This window comes from Corvus hawaiiensis, chromosome 20 (genome assembly GCF_020740725.1).
Source record: "Corvus hawaiiensis isolate bCorHaw1 chromosome 20, bCorHaw1.pri.cur, whole genome shotgun sequence".
Taxonomy (NCBI): Eukaryota; Metazoa; Chordata; class Aves; order Passeriformes; family Corvidae; genus Corvus; species Corvus hawaiiensis.
The window spans coordinates 10,285,844-10,311,622 of NC_063232.1; the positions used below are offsets into that span (position 1 = coordinate 10,285,844).

General features: G+C 56.7%; 1 protein-coding gene across 5 annotated transcripts in view; it reads right to left on the reverse strand.

Moving 5' to 3' along the window:
• The window catches only part of CALN1 (calneuron 1), a 147,320-nt gene that overhangs the window by 79,459 nt on the left and 42,082 nt on the right, over positions 1-25,779 (reverse strand). The gene's annotated exons all lie outside the window — the stretch shown is intronic.

Consider the following 25,779-nt stretch of genomic DNA (forward strand, 5'->3'; position numbering starts at 1 on the left):
CGGGGATATTGCAGAGCCCTCTGGGCACAATCCTGTGCCCTGTGCTCTGGGATGGCCCTGCCTGAGCAGGGAGGTGGCACCAGGGACCCTCTGGGGTCCCCCTCCAGCCTGGCCCAGCCTGGGATTCCAGGATACTCAGGAGAAACAAAAACCACATCAGGATTCCCACGTCAGTGTGTCACAGATCACAGACTTTGGCATGGAGATAAGGCCACCACAAGTGAGAGGCAGGGAGCGCTCAGAGCACAGAGCCCTGCTCCTCCTTCACGGCTGGAAACCACCCTGGCTCATCCCAGTAAAACCAGAGGCGGATTCCAACACATCTCCCATTTCCCCAGTGCTGGTTCCCATCCAGATGGATGCACTGAACACACGAGCTGCCTTCAGAGGCTGTTTTGTGCTTGAGAAGGAGGCAGCAAAGCTGCAGGCACAGCCAGGCTCTTCAGAGGGCTGCTTTAATTAACTGCTGTGATATCAGACCTGAGTGGCTCCTGACACACAATTACAGGGCATTGTCTGAGCTGGGAAAAGCCGTGTAGCCCCTGCCTTTATCATCATCTCACTCCTGTTCACTCGATCCCTCCACAATACATCCCATGGTCACATTTCAGTGGCCACTTCTGTATCTGCTGGTCCTTGGAACAAATGAACATTTCTAAAAATACCAGAAAATCTCAGAACCTGAGCACACCACCAAGCCCAGAGGCTGCAACTGCGTTTCAGAGCTGACATTAAAATTCTGATGAGCTGCTCTGAACTCTGGAGAACTCCAACTTAAGCTCTGCTTTGGAGGAGATAATTTATGCTGGGCCATCCATCTCTGTCTGGGAGGCAGAGCCACACCTGAGGTGGGGACAGCCTTTCCCAGAGTGCTGAGGTGACAAGAAGCAGCCACGACTTCTCTGTGTGACTCTGGGTGCTGGCTGCTGGAAAATCCCTGGGGAAGGTGCTGCCAGGATACAGGTGATGGCTGGAAAATCCTCCAGCAGGGGTTTGAGCCTCTTCTTGCTCCTTGTCCCAACAGATGCACCCCTGGAGTGCCCTTTCCCTGTGGGTTCCATCACTCCCTCCTCTCCTGCCCCACCAGGCAGTGGGATCCCTGTCCCCCAGGGACCTGGGGCCACCTCTTCCCACACCCCAGCTTTGAGTCATTCCTGATTTATCCCCTTTCTCTCACACCAGCCTCTTCCATGCCCTTCTCCAGTTCCCTCTTTCCTTCTCTGAGCATCTCATGCGTGGCACAAGAATCCCTGCCTGATTCCCAAATTCCTGCCTGATTCCCAAATCCCTGCCTGATTCCTGGCCCCAATCCCTGCCTGATTCCTGAGTCCCTGCCTGATTCCTGGCCCCAATCCCTTCCTGATTCCCAAATCCCTGCCTGATTCCCAAATCCCTGCCTGATTCCTGAGTCCCTGCCTGATTCCTGGCCCCAATCCCTGCCTGATTCCCAGCCCCAATCCCTGCCTGATTCCCAAATCCCTGCCTGATTCCCAAATCCCTGCCTGATTCCTGGCCCCAATCCCTGCCTGATTCCCGAGTCCCTGCCTGATTCCTGGCCCCAATCCCTGCCTGATTCCCAAATCCCTGCCTGATTCCCAGCCCCAATCCCTGCCTGATTCCCAAATCCCTGCCTGATTCCTGGCCCCAATCCCTGCCTGATTCCCGAGTCCCTGCCTGATTCCCGGCCCCAATCCCTGCCTGATTCCTGAGTCTCTGCCTGATTCCCGGCTGGCATCCAGAGCCTCCTTTGCCATTCCGGAGGCTCCTCCAGATCCAAAGGCATCAGGGATGCTGAGGGCTCATTAATCCCAGACACGCCTCCCCCTTTCCGCGCTCCCGCGATTCCGGGTGGGAATCAGGCCGAGCATTCAGCGCGTTAGCGAGGTGGGAATGAAGCCCTGAGCCAGGCTGGGCCAGCCCCACAGGGTCCCTGCGGGATGAGGAGCCGATTTTCGGGAAGGTGAAGCCCGGACTGGCCCCGGGAGTCTCTGCCCAGCCCGGGGTCCCTGGGCACAGGAGGTGCTGCTCTGCTCAGAGCACAGAGCTGCTCCCCAAGGCACGGGCCGTGGGTGCTGTAAGCACAGAGCTCCTTTCATTCCGATAAACCTGGCCGGATATCCCAAACAGAAAGGGGTTATTAATAAACCAGCCCCGAGTCAGGCGTCAGCAGAGCCTCACGCTGGATGCAGAGTGATTTATACACAAAGCAAAATAGATCAGTCTCACGTTGCTGGAAAAGGACACCAGATGCCTTTGACGTCACCTAAATGATCTCTATTTTTAAAAGTTACTCTTTCCCATTTGCTGCCAACTCAGAAAGTCCAATTTGCCAAGATAATCTATCGAGTGGGGATGAAGATTTCCAAAGTTGAAGTCTCGGTCTCTTAGCAACCGTAGTACTCTTTGTATTAAACGGAGCCCAAGCGTCTCCTGCAGCCTTCCCTGCACCTAATCAGCGAATTCCCATTAAAGACACAATATTGGAGCAACGTCGCCTAGGATCCAGGATCCAGCTAAACACACCCAGCCCATGTTCCCTCTGCTCACAGGGATATTTATAGCAGGGAGCCATGGCAGGGAAGGATGTGGCATCTCTTATTCATGCAAGGGACTGGATAAGAAATGAGGATGTAGGAGAAAAAAGGTGCAGCAAGAGCCGGTAAGGAAAACAACATCAAATCATGGCAGGAACTTCTTCCAGCTGGGTCTGGTTCAAGTGGTGGCCTTTGGGTGGTGGGCAGGGGTGAGAGAGAAGAAAAGCTCTCTTTCCTTGCCTGCTCTGCCTCCAGCCCAGTGTTTGGAGCCGTTTGATGCCTCCCTTTCTCCAAGCCTGCCAGAGCTCTGGAAAGGGCTTTTGCCTCCCACATCCACATCTGCCTCTCCCAGCCCGGCACAAGCTCCGACTCCTGGGAAGCTTTGCTTGGGTAACACCTCGAGGTGCTCTGCAGAAAGCTGCTGGAGAAGGGCGTGGAACTGTTTGGGATGGAGAAGGGGTGACACAAAGCCACTTCTCTGTCCTGTCCCTGTGGAGCTCCTGTGCTGCCTACCCAGCAATCCCGGCCTTTTTCCTTCACAAACGTAACAAAAACTTCAGAAAAAAATGGAAGCACGACTCCTGACTCACTGTTTCAGCACAGATGGCCTAAAGCCGGTTCCTTATCTCCCCAAAGATGGTTCCTTATCTCCCTAAAGCTGGTTCCTTACCTCCTTGCATCCCTGCAGGGCTCTGTGACCAAGCCATGCCCTGTCCCCCATCCCCAGGCTCAGCCTGGGACGAGTCCCCGTCCTCCCTGAGCAGGGTCAGGGCCGTGCTCTGCCCGTGAGGATCACAGCACGGGAGCACTTTGGGATTTTAGGCACCGTCCTCTGCCCAGGATCCCCATGGCTGTATCCCACAGCCTGCACATGGATCACACTCATCCTGGTGGCTGCTGGTGGCCAAGAGTAAAGGCAAGGAGATATTTCCTGGTCCTGGAGCCATTGGAATTGGAGCTCTGGACGGACAGGAGCGGAAGCAGCTCCGAGCTGGGCCGTGCCCTTCCTGCTGCCCTGCAGCCACCCCACAGCCCCAGCCCAGGGCAGGGGTGGCCAAAAACCCATCCCAGTGCTCCCAGGTGTGAGAGTCACAGGTGAGCCAGACTCCAGCTGACCCTCCTGGAGCAGCACTCAGCCTTGGATGGGAGCAAGGTCCTGGGAAGCAGCCCTGGAGTGGGCACCAGGCACTCCCACACCCAGCGAACAGCCCCAGCTCCCAGAGCTTTCACAATCGGAGTGGGACCTCTCTGTTCCTTATCTCCCAGCAGATAAGAGGAAAAGGAAATCAATTCCACCTCTCCTCTGCCCCACTTCCGATCTCAGCTCTCCAAGTACTGCCGAGCCTATTTCCAGAGCGCTCTCCAAAGCATCCCACGAATAATTCCATCATTTCCTGGGCTGGTTGTTTATGATGTGGAGATTGCTGTGCACTCAAGGCCACAGGGAAGAGAGGCCGAGTGCCTTTGGATTTACAAGGCAGAGCAGCTTCCCCCTTTTCCACCAGCTGGATTATCCAGGGTGGTTTTATCCTGGCACGTGAAAAATGCTGGGGAAATGATCCTGAGCTGAGTGTGCAGCACCTGATTCCAGGGGCACACAGAGCAGTCAGGGTGACAGGGAGCTGTGGCACTGCCAAGGGCACCAGGAGCAGTCAGGGTGACAGGGAGCTGTGGCACTCCAGGGGCACACAGAGCAGTCAGGGTGACAGGGAGCTGTGGCACTGCCAAGGGCACCAGGAGCAGGGTGACAGGGAGCTGTGGCACTGCCAGGGGCACTGGGAGCAGGGTGACAGGGAGCTGTGGCACTGCCAAGGGCACCAGGAGCAGGGTGACAGGGAGCTGTGGCACTGCCAGGGGCACTGGGAGCAGGGTGACAGGGAGCTGTGGCACTCCAGGGGCACTGGGAGCAGTCAGGGTGACAGGGAGCTGTGGCACTGCCAGGGGCACCGGGAGCAGGGTGACAGGGAGCTGTGGCACCGCCAGGGGCACTGGGAGCAGGGTGACAGGGAGCTGTGGCACTCCAGGGGTACACTGCAGTGTCCCAGCAGTGGGTCAGTGGAGGCCCAATACCGATAATCAATATATCAATATATCAGTGTATCACTGCAATATCCACGTACAGCACAGATACAGCACAGACACCGCACCCTAAACCCCCTGCTCTGCCCGGAGTGCAAAGTGCAACTGGTCCCAGCTCAAAATCCCACTGGATTTGCCCGGGCAATAACGAAGTTGTTGGATAAATGCCTCTGGAAGTATTTCTTGCAAGTATGAATCGATTCAGATTGATAGGAGGAGATAGAATCAAGGAACAAACCCACCTGAGTGCTCTCAGCAGCTTCCCACTAAATACAGAATGACATCCCAAGGAAACCCAGCCCTGGGCTGGATTTCCAGCTCGAAGGAGGCAGCTCCAGGAAGGGAAGGAATCCAGCACCGATCCCTTTCCCACACAACTGGTGCCCACTGGGGCTTTCCAGGGGTGCACAGCTGCCCTCCCTGGGAGAGGGATCCTGCTCCAACACCTGAATGCAGGAGTTTGCTATGAAAACATCTTGGGAGAGAGGGGGAATTGTGTCCCTAAGGAAGCAGTGAGAAGGGAGCAAAGCTCCTAAGTCAGTTCAGGGGGAAATCCCAAAGTTTCTGTTACATTCCCACTCCCCTCCATGGAAGCTTCTCCCTCAAAGCAGAAACCACTGCTGGTCTGTCCCAAGCTGGGAAGCAGCTCCTCCTTCCAGAGGCTCCTACATCCCTCTGCAGCTGATCCCACTGTGCTGGACAAAGCTGCCTGTTATCCTGGAGACACCAAAACAACACCTCCAGAGTGCTCAGGAAAAGCTGCTGCGAGTTCTGCAGCTTGCCAAGAGCTCCAGGGAATCCCACAGAGGCCAAGGAATGAGGAGCAGGGAAATCCCAGCTGTGCTCCTTCCGTGGGCTGTATCCCTGGGCCAGCTGCCCGTGGAGAGGGACTGCAGCCCAGCGCGGGCACACCAGAGGACCCTGGACACGGAGGATCTGCTCCAGGACCACCCCAGGCCATCCAGAGGGTGGGGGAGGGAAAAAGGAGCTCTTTGTTCCCCATCTCCATCTGATTTTCTCTCCAAGGGTATTTAAGCAACAACACAGAAGAGCAAAGAAAAAGGAAAAATCCCGAACAGCTCTGCCAGTTTCATGGGAATAGGGAATGTCCTGAGCTGGAAGGGATCCACAAGGATCATCCAAGTCCAGCTCCTGGCCCTGCACAGACAGCCCAAGAATCCCAGCAGGAGTTTATTGCTGTAGCACATCAGCTGCTTCCCCTCCTCCATCCCTTCCCACCCACTCCATCCCAAATCCCAGCAAGGGACTGGGAGTGCCCTCAAGGGTCACACATTCCCTGTGCCTGGCTGAAGCTCACCTAGGACAGCATTCATGGAGTCGGGGACCACCCAGTGCCACCCCTGCCCCACCTCCCACTGTCCCAGGCTGCTCCCAGCCCCAATGTCCAGCCTGGCTTTGGACATTTCCAGGGATCCAGGGGCAGCCCCAGCTGCTCTGGGCACCCTGTGCCAGGGCCTGCCCACCCTCCCAGGGAACAATTCCTTCCCAATATCCCATCCAGCCCTGCCCTTGGGCACTGGGAAGTCGAGCTGGGTTCATCCCTTCCCAAGGAGGGGCACCAAGGGGACCTGGGATGCTCAGAGTGACCAAGGGACAGCCGCAGGGCTCCAGCCCCGGAGCTGTTCTGTGTCCTGGGAAGGGCAGCACCAGGTCAGGGTAGAGCTGATCCTCCCTCAAGGGCCCTTCTTCAGACAGTTCCAAGATCTCCACAAATCCTCCCATTCCCTTTCAGGACCACGTTTACTCCTGTTTATCCCACAGGAGGAGTTCCATGGGTTACCCATGCCAGCAGTGCTGCTCCACTTTCTCCTCTCCCGAACACCTCCTCCAGCTCCATCTGACATTTGCAACTCCGCTTTGGAGCCGGCAGCCAACAGCTGCTCCGTGTTCTCCTTCTCCTCACCCCTCTCCCACTCCGGAGCCTCGGATTCGCCGCACCCTGGGCTGTGCTCGGGCTGGAAGCCTTTGCTGAGCTGTCGCACAACTTCTCGTCACCTGTCCCTCCAACGTGGCCCTTCCAGGCATTGCTGGCCCCTCCATGGCCACCAGAAACGCTGAGCTGCCACCAAACCCCCACAAGAACCTCTCCCTGCTGCTGAGCCATTGGCAGGAGAAGAAAGCAAAGAAACCTCCAGGCTCCCAAACCAATTCCTGAAACATCCGAGGTGGAAATCCCACACTGCACACAGCAGCAGTGTCGGAACAGGAGCTTCCCCAGCTCACCAGGAGCAGGTCCCACAGGCCAGGAGCTGGGTCACATCCCCATGTCCAGCCCCCAGCAGGGACAGCTTTAGTGGGACAGGCTGGGATCTCCATTCCATAGGAGCCACCATCAGTCTCCAGTGACCTCGTCATCCCAGTATCCCTGCTCCAGTGCTCATGGATCCCTGGGAGTGGGAAGGGCTCTGACCTCCCCTCCATGACCAGCCCAGGCCCAGGGGGGCCAGGGGCAAACCTGGAGTGCCAAAGCAGCCCCACAGACTGGCCAGGAGCTCCATCCTGGCCATCCCCAGCAGGAACCATTCCCGGAGGGAACCATTCCCACCAAGCTCCCCTGGAGGTGGAAGCAGCAGCTCGGACACCTCCAACATCTCTCTCTGGGGCACCCTCAGCTCTCAGGTCAGCTGGGAAGGGCCGGACTGGCCATTGCCAGAAACAGGAGCATCCCAGAAACACGGAGAGAAGCTGGAGCTGGCAGGATCTGCCTCTGTCCCTCCTCACCCTCCCTGTTCTCATGGAAAAGCTGCAGCAACCCTCACACCTAATCACAGAAACGGCTGCACAGGGCCTGGCTGCAGGGCCAGGGCAGTCCTGTCCCTCTGGAAAGGCCTCATTCCCTGATTCCTGTCACTTGTATCCCTCTGGAAATCCCTCATTCCCAGATTCCTGGCAGGTAATTCCTTTGGAAAGGCCTCATTCCCTGATTCCTGCCACCTGTATCCCTCTGGAAATCCCTCATTCCCAGATTCCTGGCAGGTAATTCCTTTGGAAAGGCCTCATTCCCTGATTCCTGTCACCTGTTTCCCTCTGGAAATCCCTCATTCCCAGGTTCCTGGCTGCCCCTGGGCCCAGAGCTCTCCCACACCACACCAGGGCAGCCCTGTGTGAGCCCTTGCTCTGGGCTAAGATTTTGCTGCTCCTGTCATCTAAAAATACCTCGGGAGAATTTGCTCCGGCCCAAATGGCTCCGCTTGAAAGGGTCTGGAACATCAAACATCTGCTGGGAATTCAGAGAGGGCTTGGCTTGCTTTGCTGCCCTTTTTCCAACTTCAAAGGGCTCCAGAGCCCCGAGCTTGGCTTCACTAAAACCCCTGGTTTCACCAAAAACTGACATGAAAACTGTGCCAACACCTCTCTCCATCCCTTCCCCACTTCCTCCAGGACCTCCTGCATGGTCAGATTACGGTTCCCTGTTGGTTTTCCTGGGTTTTCCTGGGCTGGGCTCCCACTGGGAGCAGCTGGATGGGCACAGAGTCCCTGCCTTGAGGAGCGGTGGGAAGAGAAGGCAACTGGGACCAGTCTAAAGCCTCCCTAAGCCCCGCACTGAAGGTTGAACTCTTCCCAAGGCCTTGCACGTGGCATCCACACCTGGGGGATGTTACTGGGAAGCTGTGGCTGCCCCTGGATCCCTGGAAGTGCCCAAGGCTGGACATTGGGGCTGGGAGCAGCCTGGGACAGTGGGAGGTGTCCCTGCCCATGGCAGGGGTGGCACTGGGTGGGCTTTAAGGGCCCTTCCAACCCAACCCAGTCTGGGATTCTGGGATTCCCTAAATCCTTCTGCCAAAGAGAGGAAGAGGCCCAGGTGACTCTCCAGGAACCAGGATTTGCTCTTCCCCAGTGGTTTGGAGATGACCTGCACTCCGTTTAGAAGCAAAGAAATATTTTACTTCCTCTGCTAGAGCTCGAATTCCCCTGGCAGCCCTCAGGTGCTCCCATCTCAGCCCTGTGGGGAGAAAAGCCTGACTTGTGCAGCTCAACACAGCTGAAGGTGAGCACAGGGATCCAGGAGCCCAATTCTCCATCGCCAGGAGCAGACCCTGACCCCTCAGCTGGGCCGGATCCTCAGCTCCTGGCTGGCATTGGGAAGGACACAGATGCCAGTCAGGAGTTACAGCAGCAGCTTCTCCCAGTGGGCAGAGCTGTGGGGAGGCGTGCAGGGAAACAAACTCTGCCTGTGCTGGAAAACTGGGATAACACTGGTCATGGACAGGGCTTAGACAGTTCATGGGTGCTCCCAGTGAGGTTGGACGGGGCTGGGAGCAGCCTGGGACAGTGGGAGGTGTCCCTGCCCATGGCAGGGGTGGCACTGGATGGGCTTTGAGGGCCCTTCCAACCCGAAGCATCCTGGAATTCTGTGGTCTCTGTGACAAGTGCCTGTGTCCCACCCTGGGGTGTCCCAGAGCTCCTCAGGGCAGCCAGAGTCTGAAATTGGAAAATGAACAGGAAATTCCCAGTTTTCCACCTGGGAATCCCAGACTTTGCTGGGCCAGAGCCAAATGAACAAACGTGGTTCCCTTTGTGCCAGGCTGGGCCATTTTAACATGGAACTCTGCTGGTTTATTTGGGCAAATCCAGCCCTTTGGGAAGGTTGTTATTCCAGCCACAGTGCTCTGAGGAGGCTCCCATGGAACCACAGGGACCTCCTGGTGCCCGGGGATGGCAGAGCCAGGAGCACAAAGTGCCACACTTCTCACACTTCACTGGGAAGCTTTATAAATTAACTGGAGTACAAAGTCAGGTCTAATTGATGTTTGTATTGATTGAACTGCTCCAAGTCTTAATTTTGGTTGTAAAACTTCCTTTAAAACAGAGCCATTTATAATTAAGACAGGATCTGTAATTAATTGAGTTTTATACTCATAAAAACTGCCTCTCTCATCAGTCTAAATTAAACTCCACATGAAAGTTGGAGCAAATTAAATACAGTAGATGCCAAAACTACTTTCCCTGCACTCTTTGCTATTCTTACTAATGTCAAAACAGAAGTGATGTGAAGGTGTGGAAAAGTGCTGGAAATCCCTGTTTGGAGAGGAGACAGTAGGGGAGGGCACCATGGTCTGTGCCCACCCTGTGCAGGGTGAGCACAGGGACATCCCCACCGCTCTCCACACGAGCCAGGAGCCACTTCCCACATCCCAGCTGGAAAATTCATCTTTTCGTATTAAAAAAATTAATTCCTCGCCCCTCTTGCACCATTCCAACAAACACAAACCTGCCTGGAAAAATGCTTTGCTCCACCAGAGTCACACGAGGTCCCCACACCCAAGGGGGGCTGCCAGGGGTTCCCTTCACGTGCCAGGGGCTATTTAAAACAAAGGATCATTAAAACAAGGGTTAATTAAAACAAGGGTGAAGCTGGGCCTGGCCGTGCCCCCCATGAATGAAACTCCCCAGCTCTGGTAACCATGGTTGACCAAATGACCCTTTCCAGCCTGATCTATTGGAAATCTTTCCAGCCGTCAACCACAATATTTACACAGCCCAGACAATTCTGAGCTCGTGGCAGGAAAATAAATCACCGTGGACATATGTACAGAGTGAAAAGTTCCCCAATAAATCTGTCTGCCTCATCCATATGTAGGTAATTAGCAATTCCCTGCTTTAAATGCTCCCATTTAATTGGGGTTGCTGTTTTTAGTGGAATACCATTTCCTCTCCCCAAAAGGGCCACTACTATTTTCGTACCACGGGTTTTTTCTGGCTGCCACATTCTGCTCTCCCCACTCAAATTTAAAAAGTCACTGCAACCCTCACCAAGTATTTATGGCTTGAAGATTCCTACACTCATCCCCGAGCTGACACCCAGAAAGCTTCTCGCAGCTGTCCAAAGTTATCCAGGGTTATCCCACACAAATCCAAACCCCAGCAGGAGCCCAGGGTCCTCAGTAGCTGCTCTAAGAGCTGCTCAGGCACTGCTTGTGGCCAGCGTCATCCTTTGGGATCCCCACGGACAGCAGCAAGCAGGGATTAGGGAGGTCTCCAGGAGCTCTCTGGGTGAGGGAGGCTGTGGCCAGTGCCACACCAGGGTTTGTCCCTTCCCTGGGGATAGGGATTATTCCAGCTGCTCCTGCTCCCCCCAAGGCCACTGGAAGCCGTCAGCCAGGGCAGAGCTGGGGCTGGTGGAGGTGGAGGAGGTGCCTCCCTCAAAGGGTGGCAGGGAAATGGCCAAGCAGCACCAAACCCCTTTGTTTGGTCTGGTTTAGAGCCAAACCAGCCGGGGCCGGGGCCCTCCTGCCTCAGAGCCTCTCTTTTCAGCCCATCCTGGTAATTTGTGCTGCTCTCATCCCATCGAAGCCTCGGGTGCCTCAGGAGCAGGACCTGGAGAGGTGATGGGAATGCAGAGAGCTGATTATTAACGAAGCACATGAATTACCATGCTGGTAATTACCCAGAGGAGCGAGGTTCCAACGAGCCTCTCTCTGTTGCACCTCTGGTACCCAGCCCTCTCCCACAGCCAGGCTCACTGGGGTGCAGGACAAACGGGGATGGGACTGGGTCTGCACCTCCAGGAGCTGAGATCTCAGCCAGCAGATAAAGGATGGCAGGATTAGCTGTGCTCGTGGGCAGCTGCATCCCAGAAATCCCCCCCGGGATGGGGCGTGACATCCAATCTTCCAGCACTCCAGGACTGAAACGCAGGAGGGTGAAACTTTCTCTAGGAGCTGATCCCTAAAAGGTTTCTGTTAGAAAGAGAAATGGACTCTGAGGACATCAGCAGTGGTCTGATTCCTTCAGTGACAGCCCAGCTCCATCGATGGGAATTTTCCTGCCTCTGTCACTGGGATTGGAATTTCACATCTGTAAAATCAGCACGTTTTCCTTGGGAGACAGTGAGTCCCGTCCCAAGCTCAGCTCTTCCGTTGGCTGAGCAAAGACACCAATCCTGCTCCTCCTGAGAAACATTCCATGGGCATTCTCCACGCAGAGGAACTCCAGGGATGTGCCGTGTTTGGCTTTAAACCCTGCTGGGATGGAGACACAGGCGCTCTCACCGAGCCGTCAGGAGAGCTTTTTATCTGCCAGGACTCCACGCTGTGGTTCCAGCCCTGAATTTGTGGGTGGGAAGGTGAAATAATCACACAAAACACCTGAAACAGCAGCTTCAGGTCTGTTATTGTGGATAAACCTCAGCAGAGCCATCCCCAGAGCACGAGCAGCCAGCATTTCCCCACAGCAACGCACACGAGGTGTCCCTCGGGCTCCAGTGGCACCAGGTGTCACCCAGCCAAGAGCCCTGGCCCGCTGCACTCTGACAGGGGACAATAAACTGAACCCTTCGGTCTCTTCAAAGCTCCTCTCCAAAGCCCCAAGAGCTGCTGAGCAGCAGCTCCTGAGGGGTGAGCTGCTCGTCCGATCCCATCTCCTTCTGGCAGGCCTGAAGGGACCCCTCAGCCTTACTCCTGTTGGCCGTAGCTGCAGAAATCAAAGCCCATCTCCTGATCCAAGGAGGAGAAAAAGCAGATTGGAAACGCCAGACCCAGTGCAGGACAGCAGGGAAAGCTGAGGAGAAGCCAGACGACCCCCCCCCCTCAGAGCCCTGTATTTAACCAGACCCTTTATTTGCTTTGCTTCCCTTTCCCCAGCTCACAGATTCCAGTCTTTTCTTGTGAAAAACGAGAGCCAGACAAAAGGGAGGATGGGGAATCCAGCAGAGGAAATCTGTGAAGAAACGAGCCTGGAAGGCTGCTGGAATGAGCCCTGAAGAAGCCATCAGCTCCCTAAGCCCCTTCCCAGAACGGGGTGGGAAATGTCCCTCCTGCATCCCAGCCAACCCAAACCGTGGAGATTTTCCCTGCTGGGCTGGAATGGCCATTCCTGGGCTCTGCCAGAGCCCGGGCTCTGCTTCTGGGACTCCCCAGTGCAGAAATTAAAGCACTTGGGAGCCAGGGCAGGACCCTGAGGGCACAGGGGTGGCTCAGGTGTGACCCCACACCTGGGGCTCCTCTGCCAGGAGGGGAGCGATGCCTCCTGCACATCCCTGCCCAAATCCTGGCCCTGCTCCATCCCAAGGCAATCTGTCTCCTGCAGAGCTTTCCCCAAACCGGGGCCAGCCTCTCCGAGACACCTCATCAGCTCCTGCCCCCGCCCCGTGTCCGGGCTGCAAGGAAACATTTGGATTTGCTCTTTCCGTGGACGCTGGGACCTGGCCAGCCAAAATCTGCACGTGTGCCACACCTTCGGAGCAGAACTGAGTGAAAAAGCTCAGACTCAAAATGAAACACTTTGTTTTGGAATGGATGAGAATTCCCGCCCCCCCCCCCCCCCCCCCCCCAAGCTTCCGATTCACGGCAGAAAAATGCAAAGATTCAAATCTGCTGATTTGGCTCAGATTTAAATGGATCCCCCTACTTTTTTTTTCTAAATTTTTTCATTTTTAAACTCCAATAAACTGAGAAACCCAAGCTGCACTGGGAGGCAGTGCCTGTCCTGGGCTGTTAACTCTCCCTGCAGTCCCTGAGGCACAGGTTTGTACAAGCAGGGACCTTGCTGGTCCTGGTGCTTTAGAGGGGGAACCTCAGCCCAGCTCACCTCAACTTCCCCCAGGAGCAAAGCAGGACAGAACATCCAACTCTCTCTCTAGATTCTCATTTTCCCTCCTGCACCACTGGAATCAAATCCACAAAGCAGCCACAAGCTCCATTTAGTGCTTGTGCTGGGCATTTCACCCCTCAGGATGCTGGCGGGCACAGCTCCCCAGCTCAAAGGCAGGAATTGCCGTGTCCCCCTCAGCACAATCCCCTCCCATGTGCAAAGGCTCCGAGCCTTTGGTACCTCCGGGAAGCAGCAGCAGCAATTCCAACGGGCTCCACAGCCCCGTCCCTGCCCTCCCCTCCCGGAGCTGCTCACACGCCTCACGGCCTGGGTTGGACTGCGAGGGAAGGGAAGGGGAAGGGGAAGGGGAAGGGGAAAGGAAACGGGAAGGGGAAAGGAAAGGAAAGGAAAGGGGAAAGGAAAGGAAAGGGGAAAGGAAAGGAAAGGGGAAAGGAAATGGGAAGGGGAAAGGAAATGGGAAGGGGAAAGGAAATGGGAAGGGGAAAGGAAAGGGAAAGGGAAAGGGAAAGGGAAAGGGAAAGGAAAGGAAAGGAGAAAGGGATTTGTGTTTCCTCACAAATTAAACAGAAATTGCCCAAAAGAATAATCCTAAAACACAAAATACTGCCTCATCCCAGATGTTCCTAACAGGCTTGTGTTCTAATGGCTTATTTAGAGAGACTTTGCCTGAATGACAGCCATTAATGATGCGCATTCAGGGCATCAGGAGACACAAACATCGTTCACTACCAAAGCTTGGGGCTTTTCTTTCTTTTGTGGGTTCCCCCCCTCCCCCCCTGAATTGTTATCAAAATACAGGAAACATTTTCAGAAAGCCTCTGTGCTGTTCTGCACTACTAAAGACTGGAAATTCCACATGCCAGCGTTTCTGGGAGTTCTTTGCTCTTGCTTGGCTCCTGCTGCCTGTGACCCTCAGCTGCTGGCAGGACACGGGCTGGGACTGAGCAACTCCCTGCTTGTCCAACCCATCCCAATTGCAGGCAGATTTGGATCCCAGCTGTTTTCCCCACTGGTGAGTGGTGCCAGGACTGCAGACCTGGGGACTGAGGTCCATGGTCTCCTGTCCTGTCACTTCGAGTGTTGCTTCATGCGATGCTCGCGTGGGTCCTGCTCTTGTCCCAGCACTGCCACCGTCCCTCCCTTTTGTCCCTCTCAGCCAGATCCAGGCTACAAGAGCCCTTCAGAGGGGGGTGAACAGGAGACCAAGGCGGACAGAGAGGTCCTGGCTCGGCTCATGCCCCAAACCCTGCCAAATCCTGCCCTGTGGGAGGCCCAGGGTGCCCCAGAGAGCCCCTGGCCGAGCCCTCCCTGCCCAGCACCACCCAGCAAGGAGGGAGGGCAGGACTTGGGCTGAGCTCAGCCTGCCAAAGCCACAGCTCGGTTTTAACTCATTTCATTTGGAGAGTGAACAGCCTTGAGCCAGGCTGGCACCAGCCCTGGGAGCTGCAGTGCTCTCACCCTGCAGTGGCTGTGCTGGCACCAGGGGCTCCCAGAGCGTTCCAAAACTGCAGCTCCTGCTTGGCCCAGGAGCTCTGCTGCTCTTCCGGAGCTCTCGGACATTCCCTGTGCCCCTGGACACTCCCTGAGCTCCCAGACATTCCCTGTGCTCCTGGACATTCCCTGTGCCCCTGGACATTCCCTGAGCTCCCAGACATTCCCTGTGCCCCTGGACACTCCCTGAGCTCCCAGACACTCCCTGTGCCCCTGGACATTCCCTGTGCCCCTGGACACTCCCTGAGCTCCCAGACACTCCCTGTGCCCCTGGACATTCCCTGAGCTCCCGGACGTTCCCTGTGCCCCTGGACACTCCCTGTGCCCCTGGATATTCCCTGAGCTCCCGGACATTCCCTGGGCTCCCGGACATTCCCTGTGCTCCTGGACATTCCTTGTGCCCCCGGGCACGCCCTGTGCCCCTGGGCACTCCTGGCATCCAGGGTCAGAGCAGGAAGCAAGGGGGGCTGAGCTCTCCTGTTCCTCCCCGCTGTTCCCAGAGCATCCCTGTCCCTCCCAGCCCTGCCTGGGGTCCCCGCAGCCCTGCACAGCCCCAGGGCCTGGGAGCACCACGGTCCCCGGCAGAGGGCACCCCATGGATGGGTGTCCAAGGCCTGACTTCCAAGGGCTCCTATGGATCCGCTTTGATGTCACCAAAGCAGAGCTGGGAAAGCAGCACTTCCTGCTGGGCTCCTGCTCCATCCCCAGGGCCCCTGGGCCCGTCTGGCTGGAGGCTGTGGCCACAGGCTCCAGGGACAGCTGGACACGGCTGCACATGGACACGGCTGCACGGGGCTCCGGCTCCTTTCACTCCGGGAACAGCAAATCCAAGGCTGGAGGCAGCTGCTCCTCTCACCTCCTCCCTAGCTCCAAACCCTCTGCCCATCCTGCCCCATCCCACTGGGGCACAGCCCCCCTGTTCCTCCCCTCCCCTCCTGCTCCCCCAGCTCTGACTTTCCGGGAACACCCAGTGCCGAGCCTGAGGGAGCATCCCTGCACAGTCCATTTAATAAACCCGCACTTGGCACCTCTTTCTCATCCGAGCTGGGGCTGTGATGTCTCAGGACCCACGTCTGGGCAAGGGAAACTGGGAAACAGAGAATTCCAGCCAGAGGGAGAGAACAACCAGGTTCAATTCCCGGCATTGCTGTCATCCCTCAGCTGGCCTCACCCCCTGCTCACTGTGCCAGGGCCCTGGCCTGGGCCTCAGCACAGCAAAGGCACTTTCTGGCACACAGGGACACGGGCACAGGACCGCAGTGTCCCTCGGCAGAGCCCTGCAGGTGATGGAGCAGCAGGGCCGGGATCCGGGCAGTGCCACGGGCAGTGTCCCCACCCCAAAGCAGGAGCAGCAACCCTGACATCACGTGATGACTCCAGAGGCTCTGCTCGAGTGGCATCCGAAAAAAGCCCTTCCAAGGCACCGGGTGAGACCCTCTCAGATCACCGGGTTTGTGTCCCCGTCACTGCTGCAGCAGCGCTGTGCCAGGACAGTGTCCTTGTGCCAGCCCCCGTGTCACCAGCAGGACCACAGGCACATGGGGACTGGGGATTCCAGGCAAAGCCACTGCTCTGGGGAGCAGGAGCCACAGGGGAGACTCTGACAGTTCCCAGAGCTGTGCTGGCTTCTCCCCCTTCCCAAACCTCTCTGCTGCCCGGTAAACTGAGGCACAGAGGGATCAGCAACAGGGAAGGACTGTGGGCAGGGGTCTGTCCTCCGGCTTCTCCAGGGTACATCTGACTCCTAAACCTCCTTACTGAGGGGGAAAACCTATTTCTGAGTGTTCCCCTGTACAGGCTCAGTGGGGTTTTGCAGGGGTTTGTGCCCTGGAGAGGAGGCTGCTCTGGGAGCGAGGCGTGGATTCCGCTGGGCTGGGACTGGATTAAAGCCGATGTGCTGAAGGACACAGCAAGCGTCACCTCCTGTGCCCACAGCCCCGGGGACACCCAGCACTGCACAGCCCCACCAGCCCAGCAGGCAGAGCACCAGGATCACCCCCAGACCCCACAAGATTGTGAATAAATTAAAGGATGGATCAGCAAAGGCCGACTCTGAGGCCCCGCCTGTGTGAGCAGAGCCCTGGCAGCCCCATGGGCCCCTCGTGCCCATCCTGCTCCTGGGCTCTGCATCCAGGGCTGCCCTGCTGGGATCCACCGGAGCCATCCCTGCCCCAGCTCCTCCCGTGGCAGCTTGCCCAGCCCTATTCCCAGCGCTCCGTGAGCTCCTGAGCCCAGCACGAGAGAGGCCCCAGGAACTGAAGTAAAGAGTGAACCATTTGCTCGGCACTCAGTGCCACCAAGGGCTGCCTAAGGCAGCTGAAATCCAGGCAAAGGCCGTGTTTGTGCCTCTGCCTGTGCAGTTAAATGGGAAGAAATGGCTTTTCAGAGGGATTTTCAGCTGGGGACCAACTGCCTGACTCCCCAGAGCTGCTGTGGCTTCTGCAGAACTGAGGTTTCTCCAGAGCCTCACTCCTATGGCTTGGGAAGGAGCTGGATGGGACAATTCCCACCTGATCTGAAGGAGAAGCACCCTCATGGCCCTTCATGAGGTGGGGAGATGTCCAAAATCTGTCCTTGTGGCACTGCCAGCCCTGCCCAGCCCCAAAAGCCTCGGGCAGGAGTTGATGCCTCCCTTTGCCAGGGGAAGATGCTCTGGCCAGAGTGACCCCGTCCCAAAGGATCCCTGAGGGCTGGGCCAGCAGGGAATGGTGTGTTTGGGACCCACACAACACCAGCACTTCCCTGGATGCACGGCTCTTCCTGTCCTGGAAGATGGGGGGGACACAGAGGCATTTGGTCCCCTCTGCTTCCCGATCTGGGGAATCTCCAGGGAATCTCATGGCTCCGGGCTGCAGGGCCCTGTCCCAGGCAGGGCACCTCAGCACAGCAATAGGGCAGCAGGCGAGGATGAGAGCCCTGCTTCCATCCAGGAACACTTCCTGGGATAGCAGGGACTTGCTAAAGCCAGGTTTAACGCCAGGGATTGAAGAACTTGTAAAATTAATGATCCAGCCTAGCAGCTTGCATCAAAAATTAAAAATCCCCATTAAACATTGGATAAACGTGTCACAGCCAGAGTTAAGTGCCTTTTAAAGCAGGTTTAGCTCCCGATGGGGATCTGCTCCACTCCTGTGGCCGGAGGGGACACAGGCAGCAAATTCCCAGCCCCGGGAGCATCGGCCTGGCAGGATCCATGGAATGCCAGGGAGCACCAAAGCCTCAGCAGCACCTCTGGTGAGAGACACCCACAGCAGACCTGGACGGAGCCGCACCAAGGCCCAGTTTGGATCCCTCTCCCCAAACCCATCTTTTTCCAGCTCAAACAGGCTCCATCTCCACTCCAATAATCCAGGAGTCCTCCAGCCCTGCCCAAGGATACCTGGATACCCTCCCTGTCTCGCCAGCCCGTTCCCAAAACTGTGTCAGCATAGCTGGAGTTCAAACCAGCCCTGGAGCTGCTGTCCAGATGGTGTCCCTGTCATTTTAATTTGTTGGCAGCCAACCCCGTTTCCCTCGTGCTCTGTCGCTGCAAGGGCTCTTTCCTTGGGGATGCTGCTGATGCCTGTTCCTGCATTTTGGGGACAGGGAGCCCAGGTGACACATTCCCCCTTGGAAGGGGGTGTGGGACAGGGGAGCAGAGGCCCTGGATCCCTTCTCAAGGCTGGGTTTGTCCCGCTGGAGAAAATCCTGGCTCCTGGTGCAGGGCTTGGGATGTGGAGGAGAATGGAAATCCTTCCTGCTCTGGAGCTTTCCCCCATCCAAAGCTTCCTGCCACCGCCCTGCTGGGGATGTCCAGCGCTGCAGAGTCCCGGAGCTCCTCCCCCAGCCCCAGTGGTCCCACTGGCAGCGCAGCAGCTCAGACCCTCAGAACACAGAATTCCTCTGCAGGCCTCCCTGTGCTCCCACCCTGTGGGTGTCCAAACACTGCCCTGCCTGGTAGGGGTGGGAAGTGATGTAATTCCAGGGAAAAGGAGCTTTCCTGGAGGCTGAGGGTGGAAGGCTGGCGATGCTGGGTGGGTGTCAGTGGCACACAGGACCCCGCTGCCACAGGGAGAGATTCCCAAAGGGAGCTCAGGAGAACGGAGCTGCACTGGGCAGGGGCCTCCTGTCAGCCAGTGTTCCCAGGAATGCTGGCACCTGGAGACTCCTGCTGGGACAGAGCACAGGGAATGGCAGCCACACACCTCTGCCTTGTGGATCCCTGCAGCCTCCTCAGGGCTGAGCTGTCACAGACCCAGGGACAGGGACCCACCCTGTCCCTATCCAGGAACTGTCTGGAGCAAATGGGAATCTGCAACCCCATAATTCCTGCAGAATTCCTTCCAGAACCCTGGCACAGGGTGCCCAGAGCAGCTGGGGCTGCCCCTGGATCCCTGGCAGTGCCCAAGGCCAGGCTGGACACTGGGGCTTGGAGCAGCCTGGGACAGTGGGACGTGTCCCTACCCTGGCTGGGGTGGCACTGGATGGGCTTTGAGGTCCTTCCAACCCAACCCATTCCATGATTCTGTGATCCTCAGAACATCAACACTGCCCCAGATTTTATCATTTCCTTAGGGAGGCTACTCCATAGCTGGAACTCCCGAGTCCCAAGGCAATGCACACTGGAATTGGCAGAAGGAGCTCAGCAGAAGTGGGAGACAGAGCTGCTCCTGTCCCCAGCAGCCTGGGCACGGCACTGGCACAGTTCCGTGTTCAGGGACACGAAACCCCATCACAGCTCAATATCAGACAGGAATAATTCCATTTCCAGCCATGGCCACTCACAGCAGCGACACCTGGGATAAACCTGCCTTGGAAAAGAGCTCTGGGAAACGGAAAATGAGCTTTGCACAGTCCCAGCCACTTCATTAATGCTCACAGGGCTTGCACTGAGAATGGACTTGGAGAGCTGTGCAGGGATCCATGTCCAGAGCATCTCCTATCCCAGGAGAATTTCCTTTCCTTTCCTTTCCTTTCCTTTCCTTTCCTTTCCTGTTCCTTTCCTTTCCCTTTCCTTTCCTTTCCTTTCCTTTCCGTTCCTTTCCTTTCCGTTCCTTTCCTTCGTTCCTTTCCTTTCCTTTCCTTTCCTTTCCTTTCCTTTCCTTTCCTTTCCTTTCCTTTTCCTCTTTCCTTTCCTTTCCCCTTTCCTTTCCCCTTTCCTTTCCCCTTTCCTTTCCCCTTTCCTTTCCCCTTTCCTTTCCCCTTTCCTTTCCCCTTTCCTTTCCCCTTTCCTTTCCCCTTTCCTTTCCCCTTTCCTTTCCCCTTTCCTTTCCCCTTTCCTTTCCCCTTTCCTTTCCCCTTTCCTCTCCCCTTTCCTCTCCCCCTTCCTCTCCCCTTTCCTCTCCCCCTTCCTTTCCCCCTTTCCTCTCCCCCTTCCTTTCCCCTTTCCTCTCCCCCTTCCTTTCCCCTTTCCTCTCCCCCTTCCTCTCCCCCTTCCTCTCCCCTTTCCTTTCCCCCTTTTCCAAGTGTTTTTCCCTCTCCCCCGGAGCAGGCCAGGCTCAGCCTGTTGCTGCTCCATGACTCAGCCCATGACTAACGCCTGTCTCCCCTGGGTCTCCCTCTGGAGCACATTCCTGCTCCTGCTCCCCGGATCCCACCTGGAACGCCGAGGATAATCAGTCCCAGCCCCGGCAGGGCCCAGCTGGGGAGGCTGGGGGGACTCTCCCTGTCCTTTCCCTTCTGTGCTGTGCCCACCGGCAGGATTGAAGCTCCAGGGAAAACCTCTGGAGAGGGACGGGAGCTGTGGCACAGCAGCTCCGGCTCTCCAGCCAGGGACTCTTATCAAGCCTTCCTGATAACACCACGGAGAACCAGCTCTGGACCAGCCACAACCTCCTGGCCCAGGGGGTTTTTGTTGAATAACAGCCCCCAGAGGAGCCTGGCTGGTGACAGAGCCCTGCAGGACACGGCCCCTCCTGCCCAGGACTCCCAGCATCCAAGGATTATCCCCAGACATCACAGGAGGGCGAAGAGCCCTGCCCTGGGCTGCTTTTCAGAGGCAGGGGTAGGATGGCACGGCTGTGTTTGTGATGTTGGGCCATTTTACCCGAGTTGTGGGACCCCAGGGAGATCCCACAGTGTCCTCAGAGTGTCCCCAGAGTGTCCCCAGCCCCACAACTGCCACCCTGCCCTGCTCCTGGGGCTGCAGCCCCGCCACCCTTGAGCCCCCAGCCCTGCCTGCGTTAGTGGCCAGCAGGAGACAGCTGCTAATCCCAGCTCCATCGGGAGCCCCACTTAACCAGGACCCTTAAATTCCTTCAGGAGCTGTTCCCAGGGGACTCTGGAGCTGCTCAGGGATGGCTTCTACCCCCAGGACAGAGAGACCCAGGGAAGAGCTGGTGACAGGGGGAGGTGCTGGGAAGAGGAAGCAGAAACCAGGTACCTGCTGTGGTTTATAACCCATAAGGATGGAAAAGCCTCCTGGAGAGGGCAGTCCCCACATTCCTGCCCTGCATTCCCCTGCACCCCAAGCTCCTGCAGCCCCTTTTCCTGGGCTGCTCTGCTCACAGCTCCAGTTCAAGCAGGCAAAACCCTGCACTGGCACTGCCACCCTGGAGTTCGACCTTAGGGACTGCAGGAAGCCCAAAAACCTCTCCCAGTCCAGAAAAAGCCCCACCTGGGGCAGGAGCTCCGTGGCTGAGGCACCAGGTGCCAACACTGCCCTGCAGCAACATCTCCTCCTGCTGATCCCAAAGGAACCTGGCTCAGGCAGGGATTTACTGGGATGGCTGTCTGGACAAATGGTGCTGCTGTGGTTCACACTTGCATTTCTCTGCCAGGCACTACTTGCATCTCCCCAAGCCTGCTTCTCACGCATGTGCCTCCCTTCAGGTGAGATTTGTCACATTCCCACTCTGGAAATGTTTTTCCCTCCTGACAATACCCTTTAGATAGTGCCTGCGGAGGTGGATGACTCAAGCTTGACATGATTATTTCCATCCAGCATTTTTTATTAAAAATCCTCCTGACGGTTCTGAACATGAGGACAGGAGCTGCTTTGAAAGGGACGTGGAAAGCTCCGAGTCTGCACAAACTGTGCCATGATTTTATGTCAACCAACAGGAGCCAGAAAATCTGTGTAAAACAGCCCCTCCCAGCCTGAATTTATCATTTCATGCCCAGAAACCTCCAAGCACATGGCAAGAACTTCCACCCGAGACCCCTCCGTGCATCCGGCCCCTCAGAGCCAGGTTATGGACGAGCTGCCACTTCCAGCTCCGTCATTTACCCGGAGTTCCGAAGTCAAGGATCTCCCAGTTTAGCTCTGGGCAAGTTAATTCCCTCTGTGACAGCTCCCAAACACCCTCACACTGCTCCAGCCCCACAAATAGCAAACGCTGCTGCTGCGAACAGACACCCATGAGCAGAGTGACCTCTGCTCTCCCAGCCTCCCCCTGCTGCCAGCAGCGTCTGGAGGAGCAGCATGGAAAAAACCAGAGTGGAGTTAGGGATGACAGATGGATGCTGCAAGTTGGGAAAGTTTCGACGGGAAAAACTTCCTCTGCTCTCCTGAGGCCTCGCCTGGAAAACCGGACACAGTTCTGGTGTCCCCAATGTGGGGAGGACGTGGAGCTGTTGGGGCAAGGCCAGAGGAGACAGTGAAGCTGATAGAGGCACTGGAGCACCTCCCCTATGGAGACAGGCTGAGAAATTTGGGATTGTTCACCTGGAGAAGGCTCCAGGGAGAGCTCAGAGCCCCGTGCAGTGCCCAAAGGGAGCTCCAGGAGAGCTGGAGAGGGACTGGGGACAAGGCATGGAGGGACAGGACACAGGGAATGGCTTCCCACTGCCAGAGGGCAGGGCTGGATGGGATATTGAGAAGGAATTGTTCCCTGGGAGGGTGGGCAGGCCCTGGCACAGGGTGCCCAGAGCAGCTGGGGCTGCCCCTGGATCCCTGGCAGTGCCCAAGGCCAGGCTGGACATTGGGGCTGGGAGCAGCCTGGGACAGTGGGAGGTGTCCCTGCCCATGGCTGGGGTGGCACTGGATGGGCTTTAAGGTCCCTGCCAGCCCAACCCATTCTGGGATTCTCTGATTCTCAATATTCCTTTGGAAAATCACCACTCAGAGAAGAGGCAGAGCAGCACTTGGAGCGTTCACCCCAAGCCCTGGGCTCCTTCCCCCTGGCATTACCCAAAATCAGGACTCCTTCCCGTTTCCTGGTCTCCCCATTCTCCCCCAGCCCCCACCTGCAGCTGCAATCAGGGAGAACTCCTGGGAATTCCCTGTAGGATGAGCTGGGAGCAGGGTCAGGCTGCAGCACCGTCCCCCTGCAGCATCTCAGAAACCCTTCCCAAGTGAACAGTGCTGACACACACAGTGCCAGACACAGGAAAAAAAGAAATCCGCTGGAAAAAACCCAACAGATCAGGCACTTGTTGGAGCCTTGAGCGCAGAGGAACGTTATAGAAAATTCCCAGTAACTCCTCCAGCTCCAAACCTATCATAATTTAATCTGTGTGACTGGAATTTCTCAATAGGCTGGAACTCCCTCAGGACCAAAATCTCATTGAAAAAGAAACCAAGGAGAATTTTGGCATCTCTTCCCCAGGCTGGAAGATGAAATGCAAATCTGTTATTGGCATCGAGCTCTCACAGCTTGATCCATCCACAGAGCTCCAACAGCCTGACATTAACTTCTCAAGGAAGAACATTTTGTTACTCATCCTCAGACAGTTTATGCTTAAAGGCAGGAAGACTAATTCTGTTTGGGGTTTGGGCAGTGAACCTTCCCCAATTACCAGCACAGCCAGGCACTGATCTGGTATTAGAGACAAAACACGGGGAGATGGAGACTGCTGACTTCATCTTAAATATAAATTCCAGAGGCTGAACGCTGCTGGCGCACAGAAAAGCATCTCCAGCTTCTTCTGCTGCCCTGACTTCCAGACACGGATCAGTTTGGTGCCTCTCCCGTGTTTGCAGGTGGAAAAAGGTAACCTGAGGTGGAGCTCCTCTGTGCCGGCGCCGAACTGGGGCCCATCCTGGTGGCACAGGCACAGAGCCCTGGCGAGGGGGGGGTGCAGCAAAGGCTGCCAGGGAAGGAACGAACTTCATTCGAACACGGAGCCTTCGCTTAGCACGCAGGGAATAAAGGGATGATGAGGTAAAGAGCTCTGCTCAGCCTCCCGGAGAGCGAGGGGGCTCTGCGGGAGGAGATGAACGATCCCCCTGCGCTCCCACTCCCGGCTCGGGGCTGATCCACGGGACTTCGGTGGGACTTCAATTAGCAGCACTCGGCTGCTCCTGCTCCAAAGGCGGCTCCTCCACGCCTAATTGCCCTCATTTGCCGTTAATTAACGGCGACGATCCGCAGCTCTGGAGCGCTGGATTCTCCCGGGGCAGGCGGAGCTGGGCTCCAGCTCCTCCCGCAGCTCCCACGGACACAGCGGTGCCCGAGCGCTCGGGGATCCGCACGGGCCCAGGGACAGCAGGGGAAGAGTGGAACTTGCACTGGATTTCCTTCCCTCTCCAGGCACAGCCCGTTTCCCATCCCACACTCAGCACAGCCCTTTTCCCATCCCACACCAGGCACAGCCCATTTCCCATCCCACACTCAGCACAGCCCATTTCCCACCCCACACTCAGCACAGCCCTTTTCCCATCCCACACCAGGCACAGCCCGTTTCCCATCCCACACTCAGCACAGCCCATTTCCCATCCCACACTCAGCACAGCCCATTTCCCTTCCCACACCAGGCACAGCCCGTTTCCCATCCCACACTCAGCACAGCCCATTTCCCATCCCACACTCAGCACAGCCGCCCATTTCCCATCCCACACTCAGCACAGCCCATTTCCCTTCCCACACCAGGCACAGCCCGTTTCCCATCCCACACTCAGCACAGCCCATTTCCCATCCCACACTCAGCACAGCCCTTTTCCCATCCCACACCAGGCACAGCCCGTTTCCTTTCCCACATCCGTTTCCCATCCCACACTCAGCACAGCCCGTTTTCCATCCCACACTCAGCACAGCCCATTTCCCATCCCACACCAGGCACAGCCCGTTTCCATGCTAGTGGAGGGAAGCACACCAGGGACATGCACCCCTTGTGCCCTGCATGGCCCTGCCAGGGGCTCCGGCCCCAGGGCCACCTGAAGCAGCTGCAGCCAGGTCTCTGCAAGGCTCTCAGGCGACCACAGCAGCCGTGCTTTAATCGGGGCAGGAATAACAGAAAATCCTGCTTTGTGCTCAGAATGAGCTGCAGGACCTCCTCCCGTGTGCTCAGCAGCCCCAACACCCCACACAGGGGCAAGGCAGAGCTGTGCCTGGCCATACAATTGGCATCTTTGGGATGAGGAGAAGCTGAACCAGCACAGTTCAGCTGAACTCAAACCTTCAAGCCAAGCTCCTGCGCCCCAGGAGAAGAGCCCAGGATGTGACCTGGGGCTCCTGGGTCTGAGGCAAGCTGCACTAAAAGCAGTTTCTCACATCTCTCACCTGAGCTGCGTCCTCACATCCTCACTGGGAAGAGGAGAACGCTGTCTGTACCCAAGCTAAATTCATATAAAGCTCACAAACCCAAATCCAAAGGCTCCGAGTTGGAAAGGCTGGGAAATGAAGCTCTGATTTACCAAAGCACACATGAAAAGGAGCAAGGTGGGCAGAAATGTTGGCCTCCTGTTTCTCCAAAATGCCTCCAGGGTGTCCTGGAAGGACCAGTTCCACCTTGCACCCTTGCCTTGATCCTTCCCTCAACAAATTCCCCATCAAGGCCGCGGATTCTGACCATGGCTTGTACCAAACGTCCACTGGGGAGCAAACCAAGAGCTCCAATTCATACCACAATGCTCAAAGACCGTCTGCCAACAAAATTAACTTTAATTATTTAACTCAGAAATGACCCTGGTGAGCCACAAATCCTCTCCAAAGGAGACCTTCCCCCCTGAACCAGACTGGGAGCACCTGGCCACACGTGCCGGGCCAGGGCAGAGGGGATTAACAACAACAGCTTCCAGGGGAAAATGATGGGATCCTCCAGGCAGCAGACAAGGACACCCTTCAGATGGCCTGTGCCAGACTGAGGCCGCTCTGTGCTCCCTGCCACTGCTCTGGAAAATGGAACTTTAAAGCTCTTTGCAGCTTCTGAAGCCCCCAGCTACCTCATGCATCTTGTGCTG